The following is an 18,160-nucleotide window of genomic DNA, read 5'->3' as shown; positions in this document are numbered from 1 at the left end:
ATCATAGTGTATACTCCTTATCATATCAGTTTAGATATCTTGGCTCAATATATTTCCTTTCTATTGCGTGTACTGTAACAATTTCTCTTGGGCTGTCACAACCTAACTTTGGCTAGCTCAGATAGTTCAGGGTGGTGGGTCAGTTAGATTAGTAAGCAGGTAACCAAAATTCTTAACGTAAATGTTAAAGTGTCGATCTGCCAGGAAAACAAACTATACTGTTAAAGTATGCAGCCATTTATTTATTTATTTTTCCTAAGAAAGCATCAGGAATATATCTATCAATATCTATAGAGAAATACCTGTAACAATTAGCAAAACATAGGCCTAATATCAATAAATACTTATTTTACATTAATACAACAGTCCATCCGCTGAGACGATACAATAAACAGGTCCTGGATCAAAAGTTCACACCTAGAATATGACGATACGCACAGGTCCTGGATCAAAAGTTCACACGTAGAAATAATAGTTGAAAAGTCACTCACCGATTTGTAGAAATATCTCTGAGCTCAGAAACAAACCAAATTTTACGGTAGCCGCACAGACAAACGGTTGCGCTTGACTCCACCCAAAAACCAAGAGTCCAGTAGAGGTACAAAAAGGTAGGTCAGGTGCAGACAGTAGTGAGGCGTAAGTGGGTGACTCAATAGTAGCCTCCAGGTCCAACAATGGTGTAGTCCACAGCACATCAGCCAGAACTCAAGATCCGGAACAAAAGACCCTGCGCATGGTACCACTTTTTTAGTTTGGGCCCTATTGTTACACTTAATTCCAAAATATAAGAATAAAAAAAAATATTAAAGTCACAAAATCAGTTTCAGTTACTATACAGCAAGAACATTTCCTTATGACACAAAGATAAATTCTTTTCAAAGATAAAAACAGGTTCAAGGCGTTATCTAACTCATATCAGAACATTGGTAAAATTATTTCACTTTATGAAATTAAATCTGTTAATTTTTTTGTGTACAGATACCTAATAAAATGTACTGTACTTTAATACAACTCTGCCATAGTAATGAAGTTTTTTTTATGAAAATGTATAACATACATTACCACAATATACTTCTCACTCTAACATGACTAAATTGTAACAAAGTTTGACATACCAGTTGAATTATAAAACCATTTTAACATAGACCATTTAAAAATAGAACATTTGAACATAGAACATAAATTACTTTTACTTTTACTAGTGTGAAATTTCAAGCATTTAATTCAAGATTTAAACATAATTACTGTGAATCACTAGAAACAAAATAAACTTTCTTTTTGACTCAAAAATACTAGTATTAAGATTTTGTTTGCTAATCAACTCATTGATATACTAGTTTGGTTTAACTGCCACTTCATTAATTAATATATGCACTTGTTTATCTACCACAGAGAAAATATTCTTTAAATACACAATATTACATTGACTGACAAAATAAACACTTTAAACATATAACATATTATTTGATAAATTGTAACCATAATCTACTTTGTGATAGGCTAGAGAGGGACTAACATTTTCATTAAATTGTATTCACAAGAAATAGCTAGATGACAAATAGACATTTTCAAAGTAATATTTCATATTTAACAATTTACATTTTTTTTTTGGACATTCAAAACAACTAACACCTATCATTAAATCAAAATTCAATTTAATGTACAACAGCTCAATAAAAATATCAATTTACAGAAAGTCATTTTTTTTTAGACAAAAATTGTTGTGAACAAATTTAATGTTTCTCAACAAGGATGGTTATTACAACAATTAAATATTCTATGATTTTATAAAAACTTTACTTTAGGATTTCAACATTGCATGATATTGAAGGTTTAAACATGAAAACTAATCACATGGAAACAACCTCAACTTTTAAAGAATTATTTCACAAATACAGTATTTTGTACAGTTAAATTTAAAGTAACCTAAAAAGATGAACATATATTTTAGAGACTAATAGACCTTTTTGAGAACTTAAATTAATTATTAGGGCAAACTTAATTTTTTTTTTGTATAGCAGAGCAAATCGACAGTTTAACTTTTAATTTATCAGAAAACTGTAAATTGAGGCCTAATTGGATGTAAATGAACTTTTTGTCAGCCAAAGCAAAATAATATTTGTTGGACACCTGCTCACCTCTAAAAATCTTCTTAGAATTTTTGAAGTTCCACTGTAGTGTAGAAGGTCTTCTCAAGGTTCTTTGCTGGTCCAAGGAACATGTAGAACTGGTCAACTACAGGATTGTCTATGCTCAGGATTGAACCTGGTTAGATATCAGCTGGTCACCAACTGCTGACCCTATGGGACTTTGTCTCTTTGACTCTTATCTACAGGGTAGGGAGTGTAATTGTTACCAGCTAGGATTTTAAATTATCCAACGTTGTTTGCATGCTGAACAACTAGATTTTATTAAAGAAGGTGATCAGTCTTCTTTGGAATAAAAGTTTTTTTTTCCAGCTGGAAATATTTTATTACAAACACCCCCCTGCTTAAAGAAAATTTCCCAAATTTTCTATCAATCAGCAGGTGTACGGCTTCAGGTCTTCGACATGCCAGTTACCAATAACCTTTCCTTCTAGTTTCTGCAGTTGGTATATCAGTGGTGAAATTTGCGCTTAACAACAAAGGGGCCGATAAATCTAGGTGTCAGCTTGGCGGAGACAAAGTTTGCAGCGTCCGACTGGACAAAATTCTTTTTCCACACGAGGCTGTTGACTCTGAATTGTTGTGGTCGTCTTCTTAGGTTGTAGTGGCGAGCATTTTGGTGGTGAGCTTCTTTCAATTTTTCAGCAACTTCTTGGTAGATATCCTCAAGTTCCTTGATCCTTTCTCGGTAATGATGAGGGTCTTCATTTGATGGTATTTGATCTGCAGATTGAAGTGTTTCAAATCCTGTTCCAGTCACTTCAAGTTCATGACCAAAGTTCAAGAGATTAGGGGTGTATCCGGTACTCTCATGAACAGATGATCTGATGGCAAATCCTAATTTTGGTATATTTTGGTCCCATCTGCGGTGGTGGTCACCAACATAAGCACGAAGCATGGTGATTACTGTTCTGTTTGTCCTCTCTGTTGCTGTTGGGTTGGCCTGAGGGTGGCGACTAGCATTGAGCAATATTTTGACTTGGTACTGTTCAGCAAGCTTTTTGACAGGGCTTCCTATGAATTCAGAGCCATTATCACATATGAGATATCGTGGTACTCCAAATACCATAAACACATCTTCTTCTAAATATCGGGCTACAGAGTTGGCAGTGGCGGATCTTAACGGTTTTAGCAAGGTAAATTTTGAGAATGAATCAGTAACGACTAGAAGATATTTATTTCCTTTCAGTGAGCGGGGGAATGGGCCCATTAAATCAGCTGAGATCATTTTCCATGGTTCAGCCACACCTCGATATTCGCCCATCATTCCAGCAGGTTTCTTGTTGTCATATTTTGTACTCTGACATATCTTACATTTTGACACATAGGTAGCCACATCCTTTCTCATTTTAGGCCAGTAATATTTTTGTTGCATTCTCTTATATGTCTTAGCAACTCCTTGGTGTCCTGCAGTAGGTGCATCATGACATTCTGCCATGGCCTGAGCTCGAAGATCCTTAGGCAACACAATCTTCCAGGATAGTTGTTCAGTTAAAGATGTTGTTTTATCTTCTATCTTCTTCCAGAGTTGGTTATCTTCAAAACGCCATCGGGAGTACGCTTCACTGTCATCCTTAACCCTCTGAACCATTTTCAGGTACCAGTTGTCCTTGATGTCTGATGAGAGGGTAAGTGCACATTGTGCCTTTTCTTCAACATCAGGTACTGTGGAACGGGACAATAGGTCGGGTACAACATTTTCTTGGCCTTTTCGATGTACCAATTGGAACTCATAAGGCTGTAACCGCAATGCCCACCTAGCTAACCGTCCTTGTGGATCCTTCAGATTGTTTAGCCACAAGAGACTATGATGGTCAGTGACAACGGTAAATTTTGTACCCTCAATGTAGGGTCGGAACCGCTCTACGGCCCAAATGACTGCCAAACACTCCCGTTCGGTTGCTGAGTACTTCTGCTCTTGCTTAGTGAGAGTACGACTACCGTAGGCAATAACAACTTCACCCCTTTCATCAGCCTGGCTTAAAACTGCTCCCAAACCAACACCGGAGGCATCACAAGAAATGGTGAATGGCTTGGTGAAATCTGGACAAGACAAGATTGGCGCTGTAACGAGACAAGCTTTTATGTCTTGAAAAGCCTCTTGGGCTTCTTTAGTCCATTGAAAAGTCTTTCTTTTCTTGATTAGAGAAGTCAAAGGGTACAGTCTGGTTGCAAAATCCTGGATGAAACGTCTGTACCACGATGCAGTTCCACAAAAGCGCCTTACGTCCTTTTGATTACGTGGGACAGGAATGTCAACAATAGCCTTGACCTTATCTGGGTCAACACGTAAGCCTTTCTCACTGACCATGTACCCCAAATATCTCAACTCAGGAATACAAAATTTACACTTTTCTTGGTTAAGAGTCAATTTGGCTGCTCTGATTCTCTGGAAAATTTCTGTAAGAACTTCCAAATGTTTGTTGAAGTCGGATGTAACAACAATCACATCGTCTAAGTAGACAAAAACATGTGGCTCTAACTCTGGCCCTAAGACATTGTCAACAAACCTCTGCCATGTAGCTGGGGCGTTACTTAACCCAAAAGGCATGGTTACAAATTGAAAGAGCCAATATCCAGGAATGGTAAAGGCGGTTTTCTCTTTGCTAGAATGTTCTAATGGAATTTGCCAATATGCACTTTTGATATCTAGGCTGGACAGATATCGGGCATCTCGAAGCCGATCTAATATGCTAGTAACATGCGGCAGTGGGTAAGCATCCTTTTTTGTAACCAGATTTACTTTTCGAAAGTCAACACAAAAGCGCTTTGACCCATCGGGCTTATCCAGCAAGATAATAGGCGAAGACCATTCACTGTGAGAAGGCTCAATTACCCCAAGTTTCAGCATCTTGTCTAACTCTTCATCTACTAATTTTTGTCGGGCAGGTGAAATTGGATAATACCGTTGTTTTATTGCACGAGCATCCCCGGTGTCTATTACATGTGTTACTCTATCAGTGCGGCCTAGAGTCTCAGGTTCACTTTTGAAATGTTGTTCAGTCAGATCTTGAAGTAGCTGTTTCTCTTCTGGCTTCAAATGCTGTTCTGATTTTATCCCTTCGATGGAAGAGCAACATACTTGAGATGGTTTTGAGGCAAAATCCCATTGACGGTGATGCACATCTGCCACTATGTGCATACAATCCCAAAAATCTATCCCAAGGATTAAAGCTTGTTGAAGTGAAGAGACAACTAGCACATTGAGATGTTCTGTTCTTCCTTTTAGTGTAATAGGGAGGTTGAGAACCCCATCAACCTTATGCCGCTTAGCATCTGCAGTCTCCACATAAGTTCCAACGCTGTCACGCATCCGAGCAGGGAAATTGTGTAAAATCCATAAACCCTCTTTTCCTAATATTGTCTGAGATGCTCCAGAATCTAAAAGAGCCTTAACTTTTTTTCCAAAGACTCGGACCGTAAGATATGGCCTTGGATCATTATCACATCTATCTAATACATAAGACACTGGGACACATAAATATTTTGGTTTCTCAACATCATCAGAGTAACCTGAATTAATCCCACAGGAGCCATCTACTGTTTGGCGGCTGGCTCCTGAGTCTGCAAGTTTTTTGGCCCGCATTTAGAACACTTAGTCTTAATAGTACCAGGAGTGCCACAGCCAAAACAAAAGCGCTTTTGCTCTTTGCGACAATAAGAAAACCGATGACCAGATTCACCACAGTTCCAACATTTCACAGTAGACCTTGAATCAGAATGATTGACTCGGTCAGCACTGGCAACCTTTCCTACAGTTTGAGGTTTCTTCCTCTGAGTATCAGAATAGGCTAAGTCAGGTTCTAAAGTCTGAATCTCGAATGAGGATGGCCTTGTAAGGGACCGCAAACGTCCTGCTTCCGCCTTTCTTCCTAACTGTCTTAGCTGCTCTATACTCTGAATTTCAAATAAAGCCAATCTATCTTGAAGTTGAGGATGAAGATTATGCATGATTTGTTTGAGCCTAGTTGGTTCTGATACGCTAGAATCAAGCCTAGAATAGAGTCCTTCCAAAGCTGCAATGAAAAGGTCAATTGGCTCATTGTCACCCTGTACTCTGGTAAAAATCTCCTGCTGCAAACGAAAGTCGTAATCTGGAGCTTGAAATACAATACGCATCTCTTTGCACAACTCATTCCATGATGAAATCCTCGAAAGGGTAGATCGGTACCAAATCAAAGCAGAACCTGAAAATAAATCTACTGCTGAGTCAAACAACTCTCCTTCAGTGACCCCTCTAGCTCGTCTTAGTTCTTCAACTCTTTCTAAAAATGCTCCAACACTTTGTCCTCGAGTATTGTCAAACTTTACTCCCCACTTGTAGACTGGGACGGACTTTGAACGAGATATTCCCTTCAAAGTTGAACATTCTTGAGAAACAACCCTGGTAGGTGCTAATCCTGATGGTAGATTAGATTGCAGACTCTCTGTAGGCTTAGTGAATTGTAGAAGGCTTGGTAGGTTGGTCTAACTCTTGCTTGTTATCAGTGAATGACATCAGATCAAAATCATTTGCAGCTCTCTCAGTTTCATCCATAGTTTTAGGGGGAACTAGGGTGTTCTGCTGGGATGGTGATGACTCTCCAGTACAAGGTTGGCTAGGCAGAACAGGAGGTGTGTCTTTAGAACTTGTTGCAGTGAATGAATCCAACTGTTCTTTAGTTTTTCTCAAAAGTTCCAGCTTCCGTTGTTCAAGGTCCACATCAGTAGAAGTAGCAGGTTGAATTCTTTCGATACGGTAGTAAAGATGCCACAGTCTTGCAGTAAGCCGCTGGAATTCATTATCCCTGAAATTACCTTCATAATCTGCCAATAATGATGATAAATCAAGAAACTTGGCTTCACATTCCTCTAATTCTAGCTCAGCATCCAAACTTTTAACAGCATCATCGTCAACAAGAGTATTACTTGACAATGCCTGAGACAATCGTTTCCTTAAGTCAGCTGCTGTACCTTCTGAAGAAAGTCCCCTAATTTTAAGTTCATATTCAACCTCAGTTTTGCGCAAGTGGTAAGCACTCATCTTTATGGAATATATCAAATTAAATATTTGAACAGACAAACTCATCAACAGTTCAACATAGAATTTCCCTTAAGGCAATACATAATATATACAAGACCATACAACACAAAATATATACAAGTTCAATTTTCCAAAATATTTATCAATATCTAATAAATAGTTCAATAGCTGAGTTCAGGTTAACTTGCCAGTAGAAGATAAGTTTATGTGTCTCAATCCTCAATGGTCAACCAAGAATACTATATCCTAAATATCAACAGAATTTTTTTTTTTTTTTTTTTTTTTAAGGGCACAGATGCAGGGTTTGTAAGGGTCCCACGTTCAGGGCGCCATTTGTAACAATTTCTCTTGGGCTGTCACAACCTAACTTTGGCTAGCTCAGATAGTTCAGGGTGGTGGGTCAGTTAGATTAGTAAGCAGGTAACCAAAATTCTTAACGTAAATGTTAAAGTGTCGATCTGCCAGGAAAACAAACTATACTGTTAAAGTATGCAGCTATTTATTTATTTATTTTTCCTAAGAAAGCATCAGGAATATATCTATCAATATCTATAGAGAAATACCTGTAACAATTAGCAAAACATAGGCCTAATATCAATAAATACTTATTTTACATTAATACAACAGTCCATCCGCTGAGACGATACAATAAACAGGTCCTGGATCAAAAGTTCACACCTAGAATATGACGATACGCACAGGTCCTGGATCAAAAGTTCACACGTAGAAATAATAGTTGAAAAGTCACTCACCGATTTGTAGAAATATCTCTGAGCTCAGAAACAAACCAAATTTTACGGTAGCCGCACAGACAAACGGTTGCGCTTGACTCCACCCAAAAACCAAGAGTCCAGTAGAGGTACAAAAAGGTAGGTCAGGTGCAGACAGTAGTGAGGCGTAAGTGGGTGACTCAATAGTAGCCTCCAGGTCCAACAATGGTGTAGTCCACAGCACATCAGCCAGAACTCAAGATCCGGAACAAAAGACCCTGCGCATGGTACCACTTTTATAGTTTGGGCCCTATTGTTACACTTAATTCCAAAAATATAAGAATAAAAAAATATATTAAAGTCACAAAATCAGTTTCAGTTATCATACAGCAAGAACATTTCCTTATGACACAAAGATAAATTCTTTTCAAAGATAAAAACAGGTTCAAGGCGTTATCTAACTCATATCAGAACATTGGTAAAATTATTTCACTTTATGAAATTAAATCTGTTAATTTTTTTGTGTACAGATACCTAATAAAATGTACTGTACTTTAATACAACTCTGCCATAGTAATGAAGTTTTTTTTTATGAAAATGTATAACATACATTACCACAATATACTTCTCACTCTAACATGACTAAATTGTAACAAAGTTTGACATACCAGTTGAATTATAAAACCATTTTAACATAGACCATTTAAAAATAGAACATTTGAACATAGAACATAAATTACTTTTACTTTTACTAGTGTGAAATTTCAAGCATTTAATTCAAGATTTAAACATAATTACTGTGAATCACTAGAAACAAAATAAACTTTCTTTTTGACTCAAAAATACTAGTATTAAGATTTTGTTTGCTAATCAACTCATTGATATACTAGTTTGGTTTAACTGCCACTTCATTAATTAATATATGCACTTGTTTATCTACCACAGAGAAAATATTCTTTAAATACACAATATTACATTGACTGACAAAATAAACACTTTAAACATATAACATATTATTTGATAAATTGTAACCATAATCTACTTTGTGATAGGCTAGAGAGGGACTAACATTTTCATTAAATTGTATTCACAAGAAATAGCTAGATGACAAATAGACATTTTCAAAGTAATATTTCATATTTAACAATTTACATTTTTTTTTTGGACATTCAAAACAACTAACACCTATCATTAAATCAAAATTCAATTTAATGTACAACAGCTCAATAAAAATATCAATTTACAGAAAGTCATTTTTTTTTTAGACAAAAATTGTTGTGAACAAATTTAATGTTTCTCAACAAGGATGGTTATTACAACAATTAAATATTCTATGATTTTATAAAAACTTTACTTTAGGATTTCAACATTGCATGATATTGAAGGTTTAAACATGAAAACTAATCACATGGGAACAACCTCAACTTTTAAAGAATTATTTCACAAATACAGTATTTTGTACAGTCAAATTTAAAGTAACCTAAAAAGATGAACATATATATTAGAGACTAATAGACCTTTTTGAGAACTTAAATTAATTATTAGGGCAAACTTAATTTTTTTTTTGTATAGCAGAGCAAATCGACAGTTTAACTTTTAATTTATCAGAAAACTGTAAATTGAGGCCTAATTGGATGTAAATGAACTTTTTGTCAGCCAAAGCAAAATAATATTTGTTGGACACCTGCTCACCTCTAAAAATCTTCTTAGAATTTTTGAAGTTCCACTGTAGTGTAGAAGGTCTTCTCAAGGTTCTTTGCTGGTCCAAGGAACATGTAGAACTGGTCAACTACAGGATTGTCTATGCTCAGGATTGAACCTGGTTAGATATCAGCTGGTCACCAACTGCTGACCCTATGGGACTTTGTCTCTTTGACTCTTATCTACAGGGTAGGGAGTGTAATTGTTACCAGCTAGGATTTTAAATTATCCAACGTTGTTTGCATGCTGAACAACTAGATTTTATTAAAGAAGGTGATCAGTCTTCTTTGGAATAAAAGTTTTTTTTTCCAGCTGGAAATATTTTATTACAATACAATTATAAATGTTCACGCAGCCACACAGTACGGTAGTTTTCTTATGAAATATGATCAAATATAATAAGATATTCTTATTAAAATATATATTCTATATAATTTATTTCTAACTGTCAAATCTCACAGCCTAGGTTAAGTATAAATACGAGATGTTTTTATTTATTATATACGGTTGAATTTTGTTCATTAATCTTAAGTTGTTAGTTATTTTCCATGGTTCCCGAATATTGAAAACTCCCCAAAAGCAATTCTTCAACTTTAAAAAAAATGTAATACACTTTTAACTATTTTATGAATCATATGTGTATGAAAACACTTACTAAACCAAGAAATAATTAAAATATATACAGCGATGAATTGTGAATTACACAAACCGAACTTTACACCCTAATTTCAATGGCTATTTTACTCCAGTTACAATGATAAAATAATGCTTTCATTTAATGCTTTTGATACTCCTAATTCCATTTATCCACGTTCCTATAAATGCAAAATCCGATGGATTTTTTGTAATAGCTAACAAAGCCTTCACAGCCTATAGAAAACCAGGCTAAACCGGATCAGAGTAAGTATTCCCTAAAGCCTTTTTGTTGTTTGTAGATAACACTTGAAAGGCTTAAGGAGCGCACGTATGTAAGTGTTGATAAGGGTTCCATATTTTGCATTTTTGGCAAAGGTAATTCTGCTATCTAGATGTATTGTTTATTTAGTAGTAAAATCTGTTTGGTTATTATAGCTAAGTGAAGTTTAAACGCCAGTAAAAGTGACGGGGAGCGACCATAGGCGACCATAGATTTTACCCAAATTCAGGACTATTTTGCGCTAATTTTTCCATTTTTTTATGGTATTTCTTAGTTTGTTAACTTGTCCAAAAGACTGTAAAATACGTGGTTACTTTATATTTATAGGATGATATTTGGGTGTGTAATCTATATTTTTAAAATCATTTGTTGAATTTTTGTATTCAGTAAATCGATCCTTAAATATGTATTTCGATAGGCATATTGGGTATCAATTTAAAGCTCTTATCTTCTAGATGTGCCTTTTGCGGTTTTGGATGATATTCCGTGAACGCCCATTGTCCTATAGGCTTTTAAAATTTTAGAGTTTGTTCTGAATTCTGTTGTTTATTTATTGTTGTAAGTTTACATTTGCTTACATCAAAACAGATGGCAAAGATGCAATTGTGTTTACATCCATAAGAAAATGGAGTTATTGTTACAATTAGTGATGTTTTAGTGAAGTCAAGTAAAATATTATAATGTTACTTGTATAAAATGTAAAGAGGAAAAAAACTTTCGTAAAATTTTTGTTTTGATTGATTCAATCGTACACGTATTACGTGCCTAATGAGTACAAGTCGTTTTGTGTTGGTTGGTTGGAGTACTGGAGTGTGACAAAAAAAGAGCGTGGCAAAAGTAAGTAAATGCAGCAATTATCAACGTTCTGTACTATAATCAGTGCAAGGAAGCTCACTTTGTCAAGTGACTGTAGGAAAAGGTTTTTGACAATGAGCGTTATGGTTACTACTTTGGCAACAAAATAAAAACAACAATCGTAAACATCAACAAAAGAAAAGAAATGCCATTTAATGATTTATCTTATGTGGTTTGAAAGACATTGACAATTTCAATGCAACATTTAAAAAACCAATTATGTTGAAATATTGTTGCTGTTCCCACTAGCTTGCATATATAAACAGATAGTTTAAAACATGCCTGAAGTATTTTACCTGGAGTTTATTTCCCAGATGGAAGATGGTATAAGGTCTGTTGCAACTTCTTCACATAAAGTAAGTTGAAGCAAACATAACTCTGTGTTTATTCTTAACTTTGTGGATTTACCATAACACACTCACGTATATAATTCGTTCGGAAAACATTAGTTAAGACATTGCTATGATCTCATGAGTTTGTTTTAACAGCTTTAGCTTCTTTGGAAATAGTTATAGAAATATTTTACAACTTGCTCATTAGGATCTCATCTAATTTAGATCGATAAATTAAAGAGAAATTGTCTCTTAACACTTATATTGACTACTGAAGTATCTATATTTATGCTGCAATTAAATCATTCATCAATAATTCATTGAACAGTGACGCATACTTGTGTGTGTATATTTTAAGCTGAATATTAGGCCCAAGCCCATAGTTTCGAAACATAAAAAAATATTGACTTTTCTCAGGATCGAACCTGCGATCACTAAAATCACTCAGTTACCCAAAATTCCCCAAAAGGTAATATTAACAAATTCTTAAAGTTCCAGAACGATTTTGGAGTGAAGCGAATAAATAATGAGAGTTATAAACTCGGAAGCATTAAATTGAAAAGAAAGATTTATTAATGTCAATTTGCTATTAATTTTGGGATAACGGAATATTGGAGATATTTAAGAGAAACATCATTTAAGTTATTTATTGAACAGGAATTGAATGTATTTTGCATAATTGAAATACCTTAGCGTGTTTACGTTTCCATTTAGAAAATCTTATTTGAAATTAAGTTACATGTTGCTGTTTATTAAAGTTAATAAAGTTTTTTTTTAACAGTCGTCAATGAAAATTTTAATATATTTATTTAATCATTGTTTTAACCAAGCCGCTTAAGGATATACAAGGGTAGGCCTACACATTATTCGTTCATATATTTTCAATAGTGTATCCTTATGCAAGGCAACTGTCATTAAAATACATAAACTTGTTAAATATTGTTTTATAAAAAATGTAAACTAACATTTATTGAATTTATTTCACTGCCTAACCGATTCGATATGGACAAGGAAAGTTCATTTCCCGAAATGCATAGTGTTTGTTAAAATTTCAAAATATGTTAATAGTTTAGTAACTGTCTTAACATTTTGACAAACCTGCTTGAAACTTGAATCAACCTATAGGTTTGAGTCTTATACGTAGGCCTAAAATAGCTGATTCTCGGATGCAATTTTTTAGTATTGATTTATCTTTGTAGATTATTGATCAATTTTATAACTTCCGTATCTATAAGGAAAAACAGCTATTAAAATGATTATTTAAGGTTTCATACAGTAACAACTGATTCCCCCGCCGGAATTTATTAAATAATAAATATTAAAAAATTTGACGACAAATCACTTAAAAAATATTAAAAACTATGTTTCCAGCAACGTTTTTGTTTCCATTCTCAGTGCTCTTCGTTGTATACTGTTATCATTTCTTTTCATTTGCTTATTTCTTCACGTTCTCCCTGTGTGCCTCCAAATATTCTGTTTGCTGCTGCCCTGTGCCAAACTTTGAGAGCTGGTCCTTCGCTCTAGCCAATTCCTCCGGGTTGCCACTGTTAACGAACCTGCAGGCATGGTAGGCCCCGTGTACGACTGGTCGGACTACTTTGTTGAACGCTGGATTGTCACCGTATTTGGCGTCCAGGTTGTTTGAGAAGTTTCTATGACTTGGGTTGTCTTTGTCCAAACCCGCCGAGATGAGTGTCACCATGCACGCCAGATACAGCAGGACGAGGGGGACTTTCATGATGAAAAAGTGGGTATCTGTAACATAATTTACAAAATTGTTCTGTACCTTTTATTTCAATAATTCTAATCGAAACTTGATTTACTTAAATGGGAGCAACCAAAAGTACTGTTAAATATATTTTGTATATATTTTAAAGATATTTTGTATCCACCGTTTCCCATAGTGGGGATGGGTAGCAGAAAAATATTTCAGTTCTGATGGGGAACGTTCCATTTTGGGTGGTGATAATATATAAGACCGAGAATGTAAAACCGCCTAGACCACAATTTTTTAGGACCTCGGTCGTCCGTAATGGCGTCATCAAGAAAGTGGCTTATAGTGGTTATATAATTATACTATAACCACTATCACCACCTAAAGTAACATGTTCCCCGCCAGAACTGAAATATTCTGCCACTATATGCAAATATACAACCCCAGTAATAAGCAATTACCAAAATTCAGGAATAGGTTTAGCGGGACAACATAAAACGAAAATCAATGTAATCTTTTCCCCCAAAAAACAACTTGTTAGTGAGATATCCATAATTTCTTTTGATGTTTTCCTACCATAAAAACGAAATAAGATTCGCCGCAATGGCCCTCTCACACTGTGACAGCTATTTAAACTTTGACTGAATAGATTTTGGCTAAACTATTATAATAGTAATTTAAGTAATTGTACGTTTATAACAATATTCTTTCATACAAAAGTAATAACAGCAATAAATGTAGTAATAAAGGTTTATTATTAAGTCAATTTTAATCATTGTACTATTGTAAGTCTGATTCAATTGATCACTTAGCACTTTTATAATGAACGTAATACCACTCTTATCTTGGTTCGAGCTCTAACAAGAATCAGAAGTTAATTATAAATTATCCGCAACCATGTTGAGTGATAATTCTTAATTCCCCAGCTCTATATGCTAAGCTGTAACTGCGAAGACTTACATTTCAATCAAAAGCAAAATAATTTTAAATCAAATTCGATTTTAAACACCTTAACGCATGTTAAAGAGAAACCAATTTATCACTTACATTAAAATAAAATATATACGAGGAAGTACAAGTGGCTATACAGTTATAGTGAATTGGCGACAATTACCAATTCACTGTTTTTAAAAGTTGTTTTTAAAGCTGTTTTTAAAAGTAACCAATGAAAGCCTGTTTAACAAAAAAATACAATCCATTTTCATGGAAGTTACTTATTTGTATGGTAAAATAAATTTTCCATTAATTTATTTGTAAAGATTTTCCTAATTTTACAATGTACATCCTTTGTATAACTAATACATATTTATTTTTTCGAAGTGATTATTTTTATTTCAAAATGACGTCACAACCCGTCCACGTTCCAGTCCCAGTTCCAGTATTGCAAAATAATGTAAAAGAAACATTTACTTTTTTCTATTTGCCATTTTTAATTACTCACTCACATTAAATATCAGTGAAGATAGAGGTTAATTTAAATTTTTGCTATTTTGAAGCGTTACAAAAATTTATTTGAAAATGGTGAGCATATTCAGTCAAGGATTGAACGTTCTACAACAGTCGATGGAGCGCGAAAGCCATTTCTGTTATCAAAAAGAAATTTTTGAAATGTTACAGAAAGTTTGGTTAGGTTACGTTAGTCAAGAACAGTTTTATTTCAGAATTCTACTATCTAACGGAAAAACTACGCACGTGTCAATAATTATTTGGCACTTACCTATTTGTATTAGAACGACGATAATGGTCCAGTTGTTGGATAGTGCTTACTGGGACTGAGCAAGGAGTGCTAGCACAATTTATCAGCACTGATAAGATTGCAGTATACTCCTACGAAAATGATTATTCCTTATCAATCAGACAGAGTGCACTGCAAATAAATAACCTTGATGTTACTTAGCATCTATTGTTACCAAGCCTAATAATCAGCATTAAATTTTAACAGTTTTCAAAAGAATTCTGGAAAAAAAATAGTGGACAACCTCATTTAAAAGAATACCCCGTTATAGGTTGAGAGTTCCTATTGTACGTTGGTCGGTTTTAAATTATTTGACACGACTATTATAGTAGTTCCCTCAGCAAAGTAATATACATTTTTGGACACTGAATAAAACTTTCCATCTGTGTGAACCAGTTGTAATATTAAATTAATTAAAACAATTTTTTTTGAATGATTACTCCTGTATGGATATGCCTACATCTCTCTACCACTGGGACAATGACTGTTTCCATTAGTGATTTACCTACAGTTAGATTTGAGCACATGGCGTGCCCATGGCTCGTTTACACACAAATTACTCTAATCGCCAAATTTCTTCACTCTTACAGATAATGAAGGTAAGTTAGCGAGTGTCGGTTTCACGATCTATGGTGTTCTGACTGGTGTAGAAAAGCGATTCCAAAATTCAAACACTATAGAGAGTAGAATAGCAACGTGTTAGAAATTTAAAGGCAAGCAGGTAAAAAACCGGGCAAGTCATATTTTTGTATTTCTTGATGTTTTCACGTAAAAATGATGGATAAAATTTAAATAAATAATGTAAAAATAATGTAAAAAGTCTCCAATTTGGACCAATGACCGATATAATTATTCAATATTTCGATATGTTACCAGCTTAGTAGTTAGCGCCTTGAACTTCAGTGAGGGGAGGGCGGGTTCAATTCCCGGCACATCCACAACACTTTATTGGGCTTGGACCGCTTTCACCTAAGAACATTTGAATTGGTCCTAGATTTTAAAATGCCACTAGCGTACACACAAGCAAAGTAAGGTGGATTAATGATTACTTAGGTTTGCTGCTACAGGAAAAGTGAATGCGTTTTAGTGAAGGATACCAACATTCTGGTACACACTGGTGCAAAGAGCAATTGCAAAATTCAATGCATTAAAGATAGAATATGGGAAACCTCAATTCTTAACTCATAAAACTTCTAGGTATTTCCATGAGAAAGACTGTTTTATTCTATAGACCTACCATATAACATTATTCTTCTATTCATCGTTCAACCAATTAAATAGTCACAAAATATATAAGCATCTGAATAGGTGACCTTTCTTGACGGAAAATCATACAAAATTTCACTCATTACTCACCCAAAAATTCACAAAGTTGTGTGGTTTTATCGTAAAAACCACATTAAACTAGATCTACTAAAAAAATTAATAGGTCTTTCATGCAAGGAGAAGTTTTTTTCTGTATTGCAAAACTCTAATTAAAAATCAAACAATAATTCTTTATCTACATTATTTGGAGAACTTATTGCACGAATATTGCTAAACAGTTTTAAAGCTCCTACTATAATTACGTAACTTGTTCATAAATCACTGTTAATTACACGTTGAAAGTTGTTCCATTAGGAACAAGTGAATCAAGCAATCAACAACTCAAAGTTGTTCGTCGCATCCGACTCGGAACAACTTGTTCCTCAGTCAATTCCATTGTCTCGAACAAGTAAGTAAATCAGAATGATCAACTTTGATTGAATAGATTTTCGTTAAGGTTTGTTACATTGGAGCTTGATGAACTTGAAAAGGTTTTGTAGCTCTACTCTCTGTATAGTTGTGTGTTGTCTGTACAATTACAGTGGACGTTAGGAAAACCCTATTATTACGAGGTTAGGGGAAGGGAATTTGGCGGTTTTAACGTAGGAGTAAAAAAAAACTCGAGTCCTTATTCTGTGTGGTAGTGATTTTTGGGTGAAAGTGTAAATTTTTTTCCATGTCTCCCATGAATCATTTGTTAATTTTAGCTATTGTTTTTCACAGACTAGCTGGTTTAAACCATAACGTAATTTAATTTCTTAGTTTTGATTGTTCTAACCCCATTAGCACTTACTGTATAAAAAAGTCCAAAACTATGTATCTTGTTACTATCTAACGTAGAAATTTTGTTAGATAGAATGATTAGTTGATAGCCCAGTGAAAACCGAGTCTAGGATCAGCATCGCTTCGTTCTAACCAGCAACATTTCGATTTGAATGCGTGCGCGATTACACTCAGGTACTCAAGCTGTTATGCTTCTTGTATGTATTTATTTCATAATATGATATTCACATTATACGAAAATATACCCCGCACCTGCAATTAAGTTAGATGTCCTTCGTCAGTAACAAAGCTGTACAGATCATCACACTCCATTATAAAATCATCCTTCACTCATATTCGGGGTAAAAAACGCACAAAGGTGGCGACTCTATCTCAATGATTGATAAATTGATAATTGAAGCAAATTTCAATCTGATAGTCTGTAGCTTGTCTGCGGTGGGGTGTTAGTAAATGGACTTGTAAAAAAATCTGCTAAACTTAGTCAGTACTATTACAAATCATTCTCTCATCTTGTTCTACAACTGAGTCAGCAAATATTTTTAACAAATATAGGCCTTTTTGCAAATTCAACAGGATAATAATTTAAATGGTATTTAATAACTACTATTCAAAAATGTGTCAAATTTTATTTCCCACATAAAAGTTTTTCACTGGATTAAATGTAATCATAGAGTGAGGTCAAATTCCATAGTTGAATTCCGAATTTCTAGTTTGTATTCAAAATAACTTTCAAGTTGGATTCTGGAAGATCCTGCATAATCCTTGAAGCAAAACACACTCTGCACCCATATTGCCTACTTAGCCTGATAAGGCGCTCCTTTAGTCTAAAGAAAAGTGTAATGTGTCACCCAAAGTATTTATGATCCTGTTGAACTAGTTTCAAAATTACTGGATTTTTAGACACATTTTTAAAACAATTTTGTTTACAAAGTTTTCTCT

The sequence above is a fragment of the Macrosteles quadrilineatus genome, unplaced genomic scaffold (assembly GCF_028750875.1).
Source record: "Macrosteles quadrilineatus isolate MER2022 unplaced genomic scaffold, UCM_ALF_1.0 Scaffold_2__2_contigs__length_208266976, whole genome shotgun sequence".
NCBI classification, from domain to species: Eukaryota; Metazoa; Arthropoda; class Insecta; order Hemiptera; family Cicadellidae; genus Macrosteles; species Macrosteles quadrilineatus.
Note: the sequence above shows the minus strand (reverse complement) of the source record.